Source organism: Triticum urartu, chromosome 6A (genome assembly GCF_056163025.1).
Source record: "Triticum urartu cultivar PI428250 chromosome 6A, HENAU_Tu73, whole genome shotgun sequence".
NCBI classification, from domain to species: domain Eukaryota; kingdom Viridiplantae; phylum Streptophyta; class Magnoliopsida; order Poales; family Poaceae; genus Triticum; species Triticum urartu.
In genome coordinates, this window is record NC_141878.1 from 23,217,631 (window position 1) to 23,236,839 (window position 19,209).

General features: G+C 46.9%; 1 non-coding gene across 1 annotated transcript; it reads right to left on the bottom strand.

Annotated features, from left to right (window-relative positions):
* Window positions 1–18,441: 18,441 nt before the first annotated feature.
* Window positions 18,442–18,515, bottom strand: TRNAI-GAU (transfer RNA isoleucine (anticodon GAU)). Its single transcript has one exon. It is a non-coding gene; the product is annotated as a tRNA-Ile (tRNA).
* Window positions 18,516–19,209: the final 694 nt, after the last annotated feature.

A 19,209-nucleotide genomic window follows, 5' to 3' on the forward strand; every position in this document is an offset into this window, starting at 1 on the left:
ATTCCAATTCATTCCCGATGAATCAGACCCGACTCAACTCTAAGCAGTAGCAGGCATGACAACAAGCATGAATGAGTAGGCACATCAGGGCTCAAACAACTCCTACTCATGCTAGTGGGTTTCATCTATTTACTGTGGCAATGACAGGTCATGCAAAGGAAAAGGTTCAACTACCGCAGCATGTAACAGTTGAATCGTTGATGTCCTAATGCAGTAAAAGAGAGCAGGAGCGAGGGAGTGGGATTATATCGGAATGAACAAGGGGTTTTTGCTTGCCTGGCACTTCTGAGGATAATATAGTTCTTCATCGGTGTCATCAAACAATCGTCGGAGCGGCGTCTACTGAGAGGGGACAATTACCGGCAAACAAGGAGGAACACAATCAATGCGATGCAACAAATATGATGCATGATCATGACATGGCAATATGCTGTTGATTGAGCTAATGCAACTATCAACAAGTTAAATGAAGTTGGTTTGAATACAAGATTCAAATTCAAACTCCATATATGATTAGTTAAATGCCATTTATTTGTTTTGTCCAAAACAGAGGACAAACATTGTTCAAACATGCATGAAAATGCCGTAAACAGATTCCTTGAATTTTTCTGATAATTTTTCATATATAATTTATTTCATTTGGAGTTACGGTTGATTTTCTATGATTTTTAGAAGTTTTGGGCATTTTATGGAATTTTCTAAATAAGAATAAATCCAGAAAAGATTTACTGCGTCAGCCTGGCGTCAGTGTGACGTCAGCGGTCAACTGACCCGGTCTAGGTCAAACCTGACCAGGGGGGCCCACTGGTCAGTGACCCAGGGCTGGTTTGTGTGTCTGACAGGTGGGACCAGTCAACGGCCGCGTCAGCAAAGTCAATGCTGACGTGTGGGTCCCAGTGGGTTATGAACTAAACTAAACAGAAAATTAAATTAAACTAAACAGGCACGGGGCCCACTATCATTGACCCTGGGGGTTAATTAGCGGGGCCGTTAGCTGCTAATGACGGGACACGTCATATCATCGGAGTTCAACGCCGGCGAACACACAGACACGGCGGCGATGATCGGGACGGCGGCTCCGGCGACCAAATCGATGGCCGAGCCCACCTACGAGGAGCTGGGGCTCGTGCGCATCCAACTGTGGCAGGGGGAGGTTGCGAGGTGGCCAGAGTTGGGCACGGCGTCGACCTCGGTGGCGGCCGGAGTTCGGGCTCGACCGATGCAATGCTACGGTGTACGAGACAACGAGGTGAGCAGTGCTATGGCCTCCTGGGAGCACGCTGAGCACAACTACGTGCTCGGTTTGGTCACTCGAGGTTGCTAGCTGCGGCAATGGCGAACTCGTCGGCGGCGAGCTCTCGGGCTCAACAGAGGCCGCGGTTAGAGGATGAAATCGGCAACGGAGAGAGAGGGGTTAGGTGCGGAGGCTCACAGAGAGTCCAACGAGTGCGAGGTCAGGGTCGGGGACGCCCGGTAGCTCCCAAATCGACGATGAGGATCCACGTGGCCGGCGATGGAAACGGTGATGCTGGCGACGTTGTGGTGCGTCCGTCGTTCCATGACTTGGTGGAGAGGAAGAGGAGGACGACCCGGAGCTCTTGGATACACTGGATGGGCGAGGGAGGGTCGGTGGCCGTGGCGAACGGTGTCGGTGCAGCCATGGCGGCCTCGGCCATGAGGTGGGGAGCGAGGGAGAGAGAGGGGGAAGTGAGCAGAGGAAGAGGGAGAAAATCCAGGGCGCCCAGGCGTTTCCACGATGAACGGCGAGGACGCAGGAGGCGTGGACAGCGCGAAGCAGGAGGTGGCCGCTCAGCGCGGCGCGTCGACACGCCTCTGCCAGTAGGCAGAGGTTGAAGACGGCTCTGCCCCTGGTGGGCTGGCCGGTGCAGCTGGGCCGACTACAGGTAAGGCCAGGTAGGTTTTCGCTCTTTCTCTTTTAATTTTGTTTTCTATTATTCTGTAGTCTTTGTGACTTTTCTAAAAATACCTAGACCCTTTCAAAAATCACCAAACTGAACATGCCCACTGTATAGAATAAACCCAACATGAAACATTTCAGTTTGGGATTATTTGGACATTATTTCTTATATAACAGAAATAATTCCAACCCAAATATATTATTGATTTAAATCAAAGGCTCAAATAAATTATTTCCGTGACTCCCAAAATATTGGTTTGAATTTCACCTCATGCCAATATTTTCACAGAATAACAGGAACATTTTCTTGGACTCATTTGAAGAAATTTTTAACTTGCTCATTTTCAAAGATTTCTGAGGCTTTGGGAATTCCCTCAATTCGATTTTCCTTGAATTTAAACATGATGCAACAACCAAGATAGTCCAAGGCCAAGCTGAGGCTAGGGATGTGACAACTCACCCCCACTAAGCAAGAATCTCGTCCCGAGATTCAAGTCGTGAGGTAAGGAGATAGAGGGACACAAGCTAACACAATCTTCACGATCCAGATGTCTTTCTTGAGGATACTGATTCATTGTGTCATCTTGATCTTGACGTCTTTGCTTTGGGGATCTTCATCGAGCATGATGACGGCAGAAAGAAATTCTACAGAAATCGATCTCCTCGGAGATCGAGCACTCAAGATCAACTCATGGAGTGAGATATAAAACATCTCTTGAGCTGAGACACGAAACACACATCAAGGGTGATGGAAAGAAGCGGATGATAAAGGTTCAAATTTGGTAGGCAACAATTCCACGCTTAAGTAGGATGATGCATGGTTTCAAAGTAGCGAGGAGATAATTGCCATGATACCATAACGAGACATCTTAAGGAAGGTGACTCGCAGAAATATTCCCTTAAGTGGCAAAAAGAATTACTTTTGATTCAGAGATCATTGAAACTCTTCTCACCAGCCTGAGGCAATCACAAACGATCCCGTGAAGGAGCTTGAAGAAATGGCATACTCATACTAGAATGGATGATGTGGACTACCTTGTTGAAGACAACACAATGGATGATTTCTTTTTATCATCGAGAAAGGATAGGGTCTAGGGTAAGCCCACTTTTGAAGATGATCCTGCACAACAACTACTGAGGTGCAAGCTGGGAACAAAATGCAAATGTTGGGAATGATTCTGGTAACTGGGGAAGAACTCAACAGTAGAGAGAGATTCCACTGTTTGAATGGTTATGGCATAATCAAAGAAACTGAGAACGGATCCCAATTAATGTCGATGATAAATCCTAGTGCTTGCGTGTGCTCTAAAGAACTTGAGCATCTCCGTATTCATCAAGGTTCTGCCAATATCCGTGTCAAGGATCCTGGCAACACAACATGCTACCATGATGAATAATGGTGGAAGATGCAGATGCAAAGAAAGATAACACTTTCTCAGATTTCACCTTAGCGAGACCAAGGGATCAGAATCTGGATGATCGACCGAGAGACATTTAGCACTCTGCTTGTAATGTTCTCCTTGATGTACCAGCTTAACCCAATACCATTCGGTATCTGGAACATCAAATAAAGGTCTGACTTCGGAAACTCAAAGAACCCATAAGGAACAACTTATGCTCTAAGTCATACCAGCTCCTCATGGAAGGGTGGCCAAATTGCTGACTCAAGATACTACAATAATAGTGCTTCCAGCTAGGTGCGTCCACTTCACTGGAACCTATATCATAGTTCTTGGAAGAGGTTCCAACCATCATATCTGCCTGAGATTTAGATCTGGTTGGTAACAGGATAATTCAAACAACATGTCTGGAAAACAAAGTTTGCAACACAAATCGACGAGATGACGTTGTGAGATTCTCGGGAGATGAACTACGATAGCAAGCTCCAAAACATCAGCTGGTTTTGCTACGTACATGTGAACACGTTGTCCGAGACAAGCATGACCACATAGTAGTCTTACAACAAAACACTACCGAGTTCTGGCTGCGAACCATCATCGAGGATATCGAAGTCTTGTGCATGATCTAGAATTAATACAACAGACTCCTTTTCCTTGTGCAAATCAGTCAGTGGCTTGGTGTGCTAGGAACACCTATGGAGTGGAGGTAATTAATCTACCAAACCATATAATACTTCGCACAAATGCATGAATGGCTTGAGATGATTCCAAAGGAAGCAAAAAAACAAGCTCCCTCGAATTCACGGCGGCAACTTGCATCGATTGCACATGAATCTAGAGGAAGTCACTACTTTCATCCAAACATATACTTCATGAACGGGGCACGAAGAAAATGCTTACCAAGTTTCCAACACTAGCGCAACGTTCAACATGAATCATGGCGGAGACAAAATGCTGCTGATGGGCTCAACAACAATTCATCGGTATTTCTATATCACTGGACTTCCACCTTCATGTGAACACGGTGATAGCATTGGTCAGACCAAAAGATGTAATGGTGTATGCTCGAGGGATCAACCACGAGTAAGACAACATTACGAACATCGTTGGTTCTGATTTGACTTGACGATAGCCCATACTCAAGTCAAAGTTTTGACAAGGCAATAGATCCAACAACTGATCACAGGGACCAATCAATGAAGATATCATCTTTCTTCAACGCACACTACCCAAGAATATCCCTTAATGATGAACTAAGTCGGACAAGCTTTTATCTTCCAACTCTCCAAGTTGTTGTTTAGCTTAGCCAACTAGCTCAGGGTATCCATCACAGATTCTTGGAGAATGGGTGGTTTGGAGGAAAACCCACATGATCATGAACTCAACATAGCGGTCAGGTGACGACCTGGTGATACTCCCATGAAGATATCTGGAAAATCACGAGCCACCGATATGTCTCTAAGCTCGAGAACAATCTTGCTTTGCAAGGCAAGACGACATGATCAGAAGAGTGAGGGATTGAATAATCCTAACTCATTGATCGAAGAGTGCACCGGAAATAAGGACTAGGTAGCACGATTAATCTTAGAATGATGATTGAATAACCAACACGCTAAGAATGAAATTATTGTCCATTAACTACCAAGCAACTGGGTTGCTAGGAGTATTGATTTCACACATCACGGTTCACTTGTCGGCATTTCGGTCACAACAACACGGAGACCGAGGAATGAATAATGATGGCGAGAAGTATCACTGCGTTCAAAATTCATGAGAGATGGTGCAATTCTCATGACAATCATGACATAAAGGGGGTAATACTCCGAGGTAGAATAGAACAAAAGCTAGATTGGCATTTTGATCTGCGAAGTACAATTGCTTTGACCCAATCCTAGACATGGATGAGGTACTGGAGTTTGTTTCTCCTAGTCATTCTGATATAGAATGACTTGACGGACCACTAGAGTAATAGGCATTGATAAATACGATTGCCAAATACTCCTTACTATCAATTGATAGATGAAGGTCGAAATATAACTAAAGAGGGGGACAACTCAAGGAACATATAACTTTCTGAGTTGTGGATGCATAGATTAGTATGTCGAACGAGTTCAACATATTTCTTCCGGATAACCCATGCAGAAAGGTAGAACTGGCAGAGCCACAATATAGAATGGATAACCCATCAAGATCACTCTAGTTGTGATCTTTTAGTTCAAAAGAACTTCTGCCATAAGTAGTTCATGGTATTTGGAAGAAGGAAATACCACGGGCCTCGAGGACTATCGCAAAGGTTACTAATATTCTAAAGGAACTAGCAAACACTATCAACAGAAGGTAAGTGGAGTGAATCTTGGGTCAGGAACCCAAGAGTAGAATACCTACTACTAAATGGCATCATGGGATGCTTTCGAGAATGACGGCCAGATTCATCACACTGGGAACACAAAACATGGCCAGATTTACTAGGTGATCCTCTAAGACACCTAGGGTCATAATACTAGCTCCAACATATATGTCGAGGCAACAAAGTACCTCAACTCACCGATTAGTGTGGTTAAACTGGCCCAAAGAGACATCGGAATGGAAATAAGGGATTTGCAAATGCATCAGATTGTTTAGAAACCTCGGATGACTCGGATAGCATAACGGCTGTAAATGCTCAAAAAGATTTGAGACATCCTGCAAAACGGTGGCATAACCACTCAACATCACAATATCAAAGTTCCGGGATCAAGGGTCAACATACAGAAGTAGTAGGAACTGAACTGAGGCTTGAACTCAACAATCTTGGGCAACTACGGTTTAGTAACACGTCATCCTGAGAGATAGAAGAGAAGCCTAGTTCTTAATCCCCGTAGAAAGGATAAGATGACTCAGATCAGAAGGTCATGAGGATATAAGGAGTAAAAAGAGCCTTACGTTCCCTTCCACAATCAATTCCCTTACATAACTAAAGCATTTCTAGACTCGACTTCGACCAGTTTGGCTTGGTAATCCTACAGGCAGTCAGGCTCTGATACCAAAGCTGTCAGGACCCCGATTCCAAGTCACATCGATCTAGCCGGTAACACCTCATATCACTTTGCGGCCTCACGCATGGTATTCCCACGGGTGTCGCCTTACCATGGCCCGAGACCGTTTGCGCCTTTTGGCGCACGTATATGATAGTGTCGCTAGCATCCATATGACAGAGAACCCGGGCCGACATGGCTAGTCATGAACCCAAAGCGGCACTAACCCGTGGGGACAGGCATACATGAATCAACCTCGATCATGTCGGTCAGCAGCGTGTGAATCTGGGCTGTAGCACTGGGCTAAAAGGACTCCGGGAACCCGGGCTGTAGCAGGCTAGGCAGGACTCTGGAGTCACCGCGTGACATTTCCCCGAAGGGACAGACACAGGAACGAAGTGAAACACATGCCGGCCAGTCAAGCGTCCTGAGCAGTAGTGCTGGGCTAGCAGGACTCCGGTGAACCGGGCTGTAGCGGACTACTATGGCTCACGTAAGCACTAGACTACATTTCCCCATAAGAGAGGCTGCCAAGGATAAACAACTAGATTGTCGGATCCCACACATACCAAGCATTTCAATCATACACACAATATGCTCGATATGTGCAAATACAACATGGCATCACAACAAGACTCTACGACTCAAAGTATTTATTTATTAGGCTCCGAGGAGCGAGATATTACAAACATGGGTCTCATGACCCAGCAGTCATAGCATACAATGCAAAGCACATGCGGAAGCTTAACATGTCTGAGTACAGACATCTACAAATGAAAAAGGCTAAGAAGCCTGACTATCTACCAGATCCTGCCGAGGGCACAAGATCGTAGCTGAGGTAACAAGCTAAACGTCGAAGTCCACGTAGAACTACTAGCGAGACTGAAATCTCTCTGCAAAACATAAATTAAGCAAACGTGAGTACGAAGGTACTCAGCAAGACTTACATCAGAACTAGCTACATATGCATCGGTATCAACAAAGGAGGTGGTGGAGTTTAACTGCAGCAAGCCAGCTTTGACTCAGTGGCTAACCTGAAGTACGACTGCAAGCAACTCTTTTGAGGTGGCGCACACGAGTCCACAAATTCACCATACCAATACACCACTATGGATCCGCTCCCGTCTCCCTGCGAGAACGCCATCCATAGCACTCACACTTATCTTGCGCATTTTAAAGTATCCAATTTCACTTGTCTATGAACTATGCAAGGGGTCCAAGTTTCCAGATCCGAGGAATCCGGCTATTCGAATAGATAATGATAACCCTGCAGGGGTGTACTTCTTCACACACGCTCTCGCCACTTACCACCATGTACACGTCGTGTATCTCGGCAACCTTCAAGCGGAAGCCTGGTGAGGGAGTCAGCCACGACCTGACTAACCACACAAGTCTCTAGTCCAGGTTTATCGCCTATTCGGGTTCCATCCGCAAGGAGATCCGGCCGGGGTGTCGCTCACGGCCCCAAACGATGTGTACAGGGTTCCCAAGCCCACCATCCGGGTGCCACTTGGTACACCGGGCCACTGTGCCTAGTCTGTCCCAAGCCCACCTGTACCGGGTGCCACTTGGTAGACTACTAACACTACCTACAAACACCAGAAACTAGATGCAACTCCTGGACAGAGATCAAGTTGATTAATAAGTCGAGAGAGCTTGGAGCGCCCGGAGCCCAATGTGTGGTAGTAACTGTTCATGGATCACAAACACAGAACTCAGTTCCTGAGGACGGTTTCAATGAGACAACCCACCATGTACTCCTACATGGCCTCTCACCGCTACCTTTACCAAATCGTGTTCACACACTTAGCTCTCAACAGTAGGACATGTTCACCACATTCCAATTCATTCTCCTACATGGCCTCTCACCGCTACCTTTACCAAATCGTGTTCACACACTTAGCTCTCAACAGTAGGACATGTTCACCACATTCCAATTCATTCCCGATGAATCAGACCCGACTCAACTCTAAGCAGTAGCAGGCATGACAACAAGCATGAATGAGTAGGCACATCATGGCTCAAACAACTCCTACTCATGCTAGTGGGTTTCATCTATTTACTGTGGCAATGACAGGTCATGCAAAGGAAAAGGTTCAACTACCGCAGCATGTAACAGTTGAATCGTTGATGTCCTAATGCAGTAAAAGAGAGCAGGAGCGAGGGAGTGGGATTATATCGGAATGAACAAGGGGTTTTTGCTTGCCTGGCACTTCTGAGGATAATATAGTTCTTCATCGGTGTCATCAAACAATCGTCGGAGCGGCGTCTACTGAGAGGGGACAATTACCGGCAAACAAGGAGGAACACAATCAATGCGATGCAACAAATATGATGCATGATCATGACATGGCAATATGCTGTTGATTGAGCTAATGCAACTATCAACAAGTTAAATGAAGTTGGTTTGAATACAAGATTCAAATTCAAACTCCATATATGATTAGTTAAATGCCATTTATTTGTTTTGTCCAAAACAGAGGACAAACATTGTTCAAACATGCATGAAAATGCCGTAAACAGATTCCTTGAATTTTTCTGATAATTTTTCATATATAATTTATTTCATTTGGAGTTACGGTTGATTTTCTATGATTTTTAGAAGTTTTGGGCATTTTATGGAATTTTCTAAATAAGAATAAATCCAGAAAAGATTTACTGCGTCAGCCTGGCGTCAGTGTGACGTCAGCGGTCAACTGACCCGGTCTAGGTCAAACCTGACCAGGGGGGCCCACTGGTCAGTGACCCAGGGCTGGTTTGTGTGTCTGACAGGTGGGACCAGTCAACGGCCGCGTCAGCAAAGTCAATGCTGACGTGTGGGTCCCAGTGGGTTATGAACTAAACTAAACAGAAAATTAAATTAAACTAAACAGGCATGGGGCCCACTGTCATTGACCCTGGGGGTTAATTAGCAGGGCCGTTAGCTGCTAATGACGGGACACGTCATATCATCGGAGTTCAACGCCGGCGAACACACAGACGCGGCGGCGATGATCGGGACGGCGGCTCCGGCGACCAAATCGATGGCCGAGCCCACCTACGAGGATCTGGGGCTCGTGCGCATCCAACTGTGGCAGGGGGAGGTTGCGAGGTGGCCAGAGTTGGGCACGGCGTCGACCTCGGTGGCGGCCGGAGTTCGGGCTCGACCGATGCAATGCTATGGTGTACGAGACAACGAGGTGAGCAGTGCTATGGCCTCCTGGGAGCACGCTGAGCACAACTACGTGCTCGGTTTGGTCATTCGAGGTTGCTAGCTGCGGCAATGGCAAACTCGTCGGCGGCGAGCTCTCGGGCTCAACAGAGGCCGCGGTTAGAGGATGAAATCGGCAACGGAGAGAGAGGGGTTCGGTGCGGAGGCTCACAGAGAGTCCAACGAGCGCGAGGTCGGGGTCGGGGACGCCTGGTAGCTCCCGAATCGACGGCAAGGATCCACGGTGGCTGGCGATGGAAACGGTGATGCTGGCGACATTGTGGTGCGTCCGTCCTTCCATGGCTTGGTGGAGAGGAAGAGGAGGACGACCCGGAGCTCTTGGATACACTGGATGGGCGAGGGAGGGTCGATGGCCGTGGCGAACGGTGTCGGTGCGGCCATGGCGGCCTCGGCCATGAGGTGGGGAGCGAGGGAGAGAGAGGGGGAAGTGAGCAGAGGAAGAGGGAGAAAATCCAGGGCGCCCAGGCGTTTCCACGACGAACGGCGAGGACGCAGGAGGCGTGGACAGCGCGAAGCAGGAGGTGGCCGCTCGGCGCGGCGCGTCGACACGCCTCTGCCAGTAGGCAGAGGTTGAAGACGGCTGTGCCCCTGGTGGGCTGGCCGGTGCAGCTGGGCCGACTACAGGTAAGGCCAGGTAGGTTTTCCCTCTTTCTCTTTTAATTTTGTTTTCTATTATTCTGTAGTCTTTGTGACTTTTCTAAAAATACCTAGACCCTTTCAAAAATCACCAAACTGAACATGCCCACTGTATAGAATAAACCCAACATGAAACATTTCAGTTTGGGATTATTTGGACATTATTTCTTATATAACAGAAATAATTCCAACCCAAATATATTATTGATTTAAATCAAAGGCTCAAATAAATTATTTCCGTGACTCCCAAAATATTGGTTTGAATTTCACCTCATGCCAATATTTTCACAGAATACAGTAACATTTTCTTGGATTCATTTGAAGAAATTTTTAACTTGCTCATTTTCAAAGATTTCTGAGGCTTTGGGAATTCCCTCAATTCGATTTTCCTTGAATTTAAACATGATGCAACTACCAATATTGTCATTTTGGGCCCCGTATTTCTACACAATATGTTCCCCTTTGAGAGGTTCATGGGAGTCCTAAAGAAATATGTTCGTAACCGTGCTAGGCCAGAAGGAAGCATCTTCATGGGCCATCAAACAGAGGATGTCATTGGGTTTTGTGTTGACTTCATTCCTAGCCTTAAGAAGATAGGTCTCCCTAAATGGCGGTATGATGGGAGACTGACTGGAAAAGGCACGCTAGGAGGGGTAGCTATAATATGCAGGGATGGGCATTCTTGGTGTCAAGCACACTACACAGTTCTAGAGAACTCTACCTTGGTGACCCCGTATGTCGATGAACACAAGAACAGTCTGCGCTCCAAACACCCGGAGCAGTGTGACGACTGGATTACATGTGAACACATCAGGACTTTCAGCAGTTGGTTGGAAACACGTCTCAGAGGTGACAACACTGTTTGTGATGAGTTATACTCGTTGTCCAGGGGACCATCTTCGACTGTACTGACTTACAAAGGATACGAGATAAATGGGAATACATTTTACACGATCGCCCAAGATCAAAAGAGCACCAACCAAAACAGCGGTGTCTGCTTTGATGCAGCAACCGAGAGGGGAAAGGACACATATTATGGTTACATAATGGACATATGGGAACTTGACTACGGACATGATTTTAAGGTCCCTTTGTTTAAGTGCAAATGGGTCAATCTGTCAGGAGGCGGGGTACAGGTAGACCCACAGTATGGAATGACAACAGTGGATGTGAACAATCTTGGGTACACTGACGAACCGTTTGTCCTAGCCAATTATGTGGCACAGGTTATCTATGTGAAGGACATGTCTACCAAACCGAGAAAAAGAAAAGATAAGGAAGCGAATAGATCATATGATGAGCCAAAGCACCACATAGTTCTTTCAGGAAAAAGGGACATCGTGGGAGTGGAGGGCAAGACAGACATGTCTGAAGATTATGAAAAGTTTCATGAAATTCCTCCCTTCAAAGTCAAAGGCTGACCCAAGCATCCTGATAAACGATGATGATTATCCATGGTTACGGCGCAATAAGCAAAGCACACAAGCGAAAAAAGTGAAGACTTTCTCTCCACAACTATTATGATGATACCATGCCAACTTTCAACCTTTTCGTAGTTCATTTGAAATGCCTGTTGTAACAGACGAGTTTCCGTATGAAATCCTGATACTTCGAAACAGATTGTCCGTTTTGTACACGAAGTGCATCCAGTTTTTGCCGTAACCCTCTCTACTTTCTTGCACAGGCTATGTGGGTGAAATGATGATACCATGCCAACTTTCAACCTTTCCAGAGTTCATTTGTAGTGCTTTTCAATTTCCGGGTCTTATAGCTCAAAAAAGCAGTAAATGCATGAAAAATAACAAAATGCATAAAATGCAAAAGGAATCAACTAAAAAGCTTATATAAACCTCTAGTATTTTTGAAACTAAATTTATATAAAATTTATGCAACTTATATTAAGAAAGTATTTTTTGTTCAAAACATTAATAGCAAAAAAGAATTTAATAGCAAAAAAATTAACAAAATCTGGTTTTGATTAAAACAGATATTTAAAATAGATAAACTTTAATAAAATATATAAGTAGAAACCAAATAAAAAATAAAAAACTTTAATAACATAAAGCAAAAATAATTATCATAAAGTGAAGTAAATAAGTAATTAGAAACAAAATAAAATAAATAAGTTTTTTGTTGTAAGTAGAAACAAAACAAAATAAATAAAGCAAAAAAGAAAAAACAGGGAAAAAATAAAAAATATGCCACCTACTCGGCCACCACTGCCTGAATACGACTCGAAACCAACCCATGGGCCAGGATTCAGGCCAGCAGAAGGCCCAGTAGGCCCATCAGGCATAGAAGTGTCAATTAGGCCCGTAAAGCTGCAATGGAGAGGAGCTCGAGAGGGGTGCGGCAGTGGGGCTTATAAACCACTACGCGCCCCTCTCGACTAGCGAGGTGGGACTAAACTTTCGACGCGGGCGCAGCAGCACAAGGCCTATGGTCCCGGTTGGTGGCACCAACCGGTACTAAAGGGGTGCGTTGGTACCGGTTCGTTGCACCAACCGGTACCAATGCCACCCCTTTAGTACCGGTTGGTGCCACCAACCAGGACCAAAGGCCGCCGCTTCCGCCCTTTGGGCTGCTGAAAAGAGGCCTTTGGTCCTGGTTGGTGGCACCAACCAGGACTAAAGGTCGCATTCGTCACGGTTTCTGTCACGACCAGAACCAATGCTTCGTTTATATAACTAGCACTTGTGAAAATTTTCATTCAGTTCGTCTTCCCCGCCCGACGATGCTGCCAGGCTACCCCTCTACGCCTCACCGTCGCCGTCGTCGCCCTGCCTCCGACGCCGTCCAGCGCCGCCCAGACGCCGTCGCCGCCCCGCGCCCCCTGCCTCCTCGCCGCCCGTCGCCGTGCCCCTCACCGTCACCGTCGCCGCCCCCTGGCTCCTCATCGCCCGTCGCCACGCCCCTCACCGTCGCCGTCGCTGTGCCCCTCACCGTCGCCCCCGTGTCCTGCCTCCTCGTCGATCGCCGCCCCGTTGCGTAGTGAGCTCCATACATCAATTTCCTAATTTAGATGTGTAGTTAATTTAGATGCGTAGTTTAGATGTGTAGTTAATTGAGTTGTTGTAATTTGTTCATAAATGAATTATATGCAAAAGTTAGAATTTTTTTCTGTTCATACATTTTTTGGTGATATTATTGTTGAATATGCAAATGTTTGTGTGTTCACATATATGCAAAGAATATGTCAATTTTTTCATAGAATTTTTATGATTTTTTTCTGTTGTAATTTTGTTAATAGAATAAGAAGAGAAAGTGTTTAATATAATTAGTTAGAAAAATAATAGAACTAGTTAAACTAGTTTCTTTTTAATTAGTAAGTACTACTTTATTCTATTTATAGTAAGTGCTTAGTAGTTGAACTAGTTGATTTAACAAAACTAGTTTATTTTACTATAGAAGTAGTTTATTTTTAGCAAGGAAATTAATAGAAGTAGTTTGTTTTTTTAGTTAAAGCAATTATTCCTGATGAGGACATGTACCTAGGGTAGGGTCACAGGCCTGACCTAAGTACCCTCCCCAAGGACATCACTCTAAAGCCAGAAGCATTCGAGGGGTACCATCATCCACTCGACCAGAAACATTTCCACTCGGAGGAATCAGGGTCACTCGACCATAACAAGAAGCACTCGACGGATAGAAGACCTAAAGTCACTCTACACAGCAACGGTCAGGCATTAACTCCTAGACTTAATAGCCATTTATAACACTTTATTATGGACATTACCTGTAACGCTCCTTCTTGATGAACATTGAACTCCTTGTAACGTGGGCTGGCTGGGGTTCTGGCACACTCTATATAAGCCACCCTCCTCCACTGGCACAAGGGTTCGCACCCCTTGTAACACACACGCATATAATCCAGTCGACCGCCTCCGGGCACCGAGACGTAGGGCTGTTACTTCCTCCGAGAAGGGCCTGAACTCATAAAACTCGTGCGTACAACTTCTCCATAGCTTGGATCTTGCCTCTACATCCCTAGCCCCTTTTTGTACTGTCAGACTTAGAACCACGACAGTTGGCGCCCACCGTGGGGCAGGTGTCTTAGCGACTTGTTGGAGAAGTTGCAATTTTCCCGATCCCCATCAGCATGGTTTCAGGTGGAGGATTGGCCGAGGGCCGTGAGATCCATCTCAGCGCGCTCGTGTTCGTCGCCGACCACTCCGCTTGGCTCCAAGAGGCTCCACTCGACGTCGAGGCGCTCCCCGTCTGTGGGGCAACGCACTTTCACGCGTGCGTCCACGGCGTCGTCCTGCGGCAACCGTCGACCCAGTATCGGTCGGCTTTTGTGGCATCTTCAATCCCTGTTACCCGCCGGGGCAAGCGTTCAGGTCGGTCGAGCCTTCAGCGGTGGGTGAAGCACGCGGTGGCTCGCCAGTCGGTCACCCCTCAAGTCGCGGCAATCGAGCCCGAGAAACTCTCTACGACCTGTTCGACTGGCTCCGTCGAGACTGCATCCAAGTGTGACAGCAGTGACCCCGCGGCGGAATTCCTGATGGTCAATTGACCACGTAGTCCACCTGGCTTCCCCCGCGACAACGGTGGTGACGGCGGAGGTGATCCGTCGCGTGTCCACGAGGAGTACCGCCCCGAGCCCCACTCTTCGTAGCAGAGGGAAGAGCTTCGCCGTCGTAATATGGATGCACTTCACACTCCAATCGTTGGAGAAACCCCCGAGGCCCGGGCCTTGGAGGAGGCGCGCTTGGCCAACTTGGCTGAACGCACTCGACTGGAGAACCTCCAGCACGCACTCGATGAGCGTGCTCGGCAGCGGGTTCCTGAGTCCAGTCGACGACAACTTTTTCCGCCTCCGACTCAGGTATATCAAACTCCGATCCATAATCTCACAGCTGCCGTCCGAATAGCAGAGTCAATTCAGCCTTCCCAGTCGGAGGCTGGTAGAGGTTTGATGCAGATCCGAGCTTTGCTCCGGGCGGCGGGGGAGCAGAACACAGCAGTGTCACAGTCTCGGAACATGATTCATAGTAGATCTGTGATGGCAGACACAGTTCAGTCGGCTCACAGCCCAAGATCGCCTCCAAGGTGTGAGGGACGTGGAGACTGACTGGATCAGTACATAAACCGTGAGCAGTATGATCGACGTCGAGTACCCACACCTCCCCCAAGGAGTGGGTCATACGCACCTCGGCAACACGATGACAGACGTCCTCACAGTGGTGGGCGAAGAAGGATTCCAGTCGACCCCCGGGATCCAGGCTTTTGATGCGAGATCCATTCTCGTTCAAGGTCTGGTTTACAGGAACAGGGAACACAGAGATGGCCACGATAGAGATTATCTGACGGACAACAGAGTGCATGTTTCAGGTCCCGAGTGTTTCAGCAGAGCAATCAAAGCAGCAGTGATTCCTCCCAACTTCAGGTTGGCGACTGGAGTCAGCAAGTTCACTGGTGAGTCCAAGCCAGACACTTGGTTAGAGGACTACCGAGTGGCTGTGCAGATTGGTGGTGGCAATGATGAAGTGGCCATGAAGCACCTTCCTCTGATGTTGGAGGGCTCGGCCAGAGCGTGGTTGAATCAGTGAGCACCCAGCAGTATTTATAGTTGGGAAGAACTTGCCCGAGTGTTTGTTAGAACATTTGAAGGTACATGCAAATGACCAGCAGGGCTAACAGAGCTACAATCTTGTGTGTAGAATCCGAATGAAACCTTCAGGGATTATATCCAGAGATTGATCATGTTGCACCACACGGTGGAAAATGTGTCAGATCACCAAGCAGTTTGTGCCTTCAAGGAAGGTGTCAAGTATCGAGAGTTGAATCTGAAGTTCGGTCGGACCGGAGATATGTCTCTGAGTCGAATGATGGAGATTGCCACCAAGTATGCCAATGGTGAAGAGGAGGATCGGCTCCGGAGTGGCAAGCACAAAACAGTCGCCCACGACACCGGAGGAGGGAACTCCAGTCGGAAGCAGAAGCGCAAAGCCGAGCCAGCTGCTCCTGGAGAAGCCTTAGCCGTGACTCAAGGAAAGTTCAAGGGGAAGCCCAAAGGACCGTGTAACCCCAAGAAAATAAAAGATCAGGACGGAAATGATGTGTTGGATTTGCCATGCCACATTCACACCAAAAAACATGAAGAGGGTAATCTCATTTACCCGAAGCATACCACTCGACAGTGTCGGCTCCTAATCCAGCAGTTCCGAGAGAAACAACCCAAAGAAAAGGAAAAAGAGTCAGACAAAGTTGAGGATAAAGAGGAAGATGATGATGGTTACCCCCACGTCAATTCCACTCTGATGATTTTTGTCGATGTTGAGAGCAAAAGTCGCCTGAAACTCATCAACAGAGAAGTAAACATGGTCGCTCCGGTGACACCCAGTTATTTGAAGTGGTCTCAGACTGCCATTACGTTCGACCAGTCCGATCACCCAGCGCACATAGCCACCCCTGGGAGGCAAGCGTTGGTGGTCGACCCAGTTGTCGAAGGCACTCGGTTGACTAAGGTTCTGATGGATGGTGGCAGTGGCTTGAATATATTGTATGCAGAAACCTTGAAGGGAATGGGCATTCCGATGTCCAGACTCAGTGAAAGCAATATGAGTTTCCATGGGGTTATTCCTGGCAAGAAGGCTGAGTCACTTGGCCAGATCGTCCTTGATGTGGTTTTCGGTGATTCCAAGATTTACCGCAAAGAAAAGTTGACGTTTGAAGTCGTGGATTTCCAGAGTGCTTATCATGCTATACTGGGCAGGCCAGCTTATGCACGTTTTATGGCTCGACCATGTTACTTGTACCTCAAATTGAAGATGCCTGGTCCTAGAGGAGTGATCACTATCTCTGGCAATCGGAAGAAGACAGAAGAGTGCAGACTTGGAAACGAGGGAGAATAGAACCTGAAAGTTAAGCGTGCTCAGGCTGGGGGAGTGGGAGGATGGGTGACCGTCCGGGAAGTTAGATGATTCGGAATGATGAGGGGTGATTAGAGATTAAATTGAGCAGTGATGAGGGTTGATTAGAGATTAGAGGTTAAAATAATTCAGAAATTTGAAAATAAAAAAAATTCAAAAAAAAAATTCAAAAAAAATCCGAAAATTTCCTTTAGTACCGGTTGGTGTTACCAACCGGGACTAAAGGTGGACCTCCAGGCAGCGGCCACGTGGAGGGCCTTTAGTCTCGGTTCTGGTTTGAACCGGGACTAAAGGGTCAGGCATTAGTAACGACCCTTTAGTCCCGGACTAAAGGCCCTTTTTCTACTAGTGCTGAACAACAACGACAACTCTGCGAGGAAGAGCAAACACATCAATGGACTGCGCGATGGCGAGGATAAGGTGCGTGCAAGAGGGACAAAACTGAATCAACATTACAAAACTCTGCATCAGCAGATTAGTCACTAAGTTCAGAGTTGTGATCCATACGAAATATATAGCAAGATGCTTTGAGAACACATCAAAACGATATGAGTAGTACATATAGAATGAAATCTGAAGCTGAACTATAAGATTTATTTATTACGCATCAACACATTGGCCATGAAATTAGTAATTCATAGAAAAAAAAAGAAACAAATACCCTGATGTCAATACCGAATCTTCCCGGACACGCCCGGACACGATGATCGCGTTACCGGCCCATGCATGTTGTGCATTGTCCAACCCTTGAATCGTTGATGTGTTGAAATCCATGTATATCGATTAACACATGAGTAATATGGCTAGAGAGTCGTGCTGCGCGATGGCGAGTATCCCAGATCTGGTGGAGCTTGGGGAGGAAGATTGGGAACACTAATGACGGCGAGTGCAGGGGGGAGATGCGATTGGATTGATAGGTTAGGAGGCGGCTGCGCGTACAGGTGAGTTTAGGTTTCCTTTTACACGGAAGATGAGCTGAGTTTTTTTTGCTTTGACGTGAGGTGAGTTGAGGGTTAGTCTAGATTTTTTTTCACAAACAGGATTAGTATGGACTACTTGGCATTGGTGGGTAATTTTTATCAAGTTTTATGTCCAAATGGTATTGGGAAGATCAAAGGGCTGTAATTTTATAACGTGTTAAATTAACGATTGGATGTTTCTAATTTTTGTGAGATTTTCTAGCTTATTTTCTTTTTTCTGGTTAGCTAATAGATAGATACTAAAAAAAAAGATGGTGTCGCTTGAAGAAACGTACTAACCGATCGTGGCTACGCGGAGGTGCTCCCTCATGGATCGTTTGCTGGGCTATCCGTTTTGGGCCGTACGGGCGTAACATATAGTATATAATACAAGAAAGGAAAGCATAATCGCAATTAAGAAAAAGAATTAGTCCAGATGGGGCTTGAACCCGTGACTTCTGGTACATCGGACCAGCGCTCTAACCAGCTGAGCTACAGGACTTAATTGCTTTCAAGATAGTCCTTTTTTATTAAAATAATAGACAGCTTTTTTGATACTTCAATAATTGAGAATACCGAAGAACGGCGAAATCAAGACGCGTGAGAGTTAGGCTCCATTTATCTTAATATCCACTCTCACGGACATCAGTTTATCGAGAAACAAGAACCTAGGCAAGCTTCGAGCTCTCACAACTATTAGAGACATCCGGCCGTCCATCTTGATTTCTTGATGCACTTTCGGCCGTTGGATCGCGCGCTTGGAAGGCCTAGGCCGTCGGATCGAACATGAGCACTATTGCAATGAATAGTTTCACTCCCGGTGTGCCACCGCGTGCAATTACCGTGCACCGCCAAGGGAATTTTTGTCATTTCACGCATAGGCGTATAAAAGGGCAACAACTTCCCTTGTGAAGACCTAAGACGCCTCCTCCAGCACTAGTGTGGCCCTCTCTCCATCCCGTCTCGCCCCTCTGTCTCTTTATCCCTCCAATCACAGGAGCAGCCCACGCCTCCCTGCCCCGCCGCCGTCATCTCCTTCGCCCAGTCGGCCACGCCGCACCGCACGAGGTGGAATGCGACCCATTCCCCCGACGCCCCCTCGGCCCAGGCTAACCATAGCGCTACGGCCGCCATGCCCCCGCCGTCTGCTCGGCAGGAGGAAGAGCGAGGCCGCAAACGGATCTGGAGATTGAATC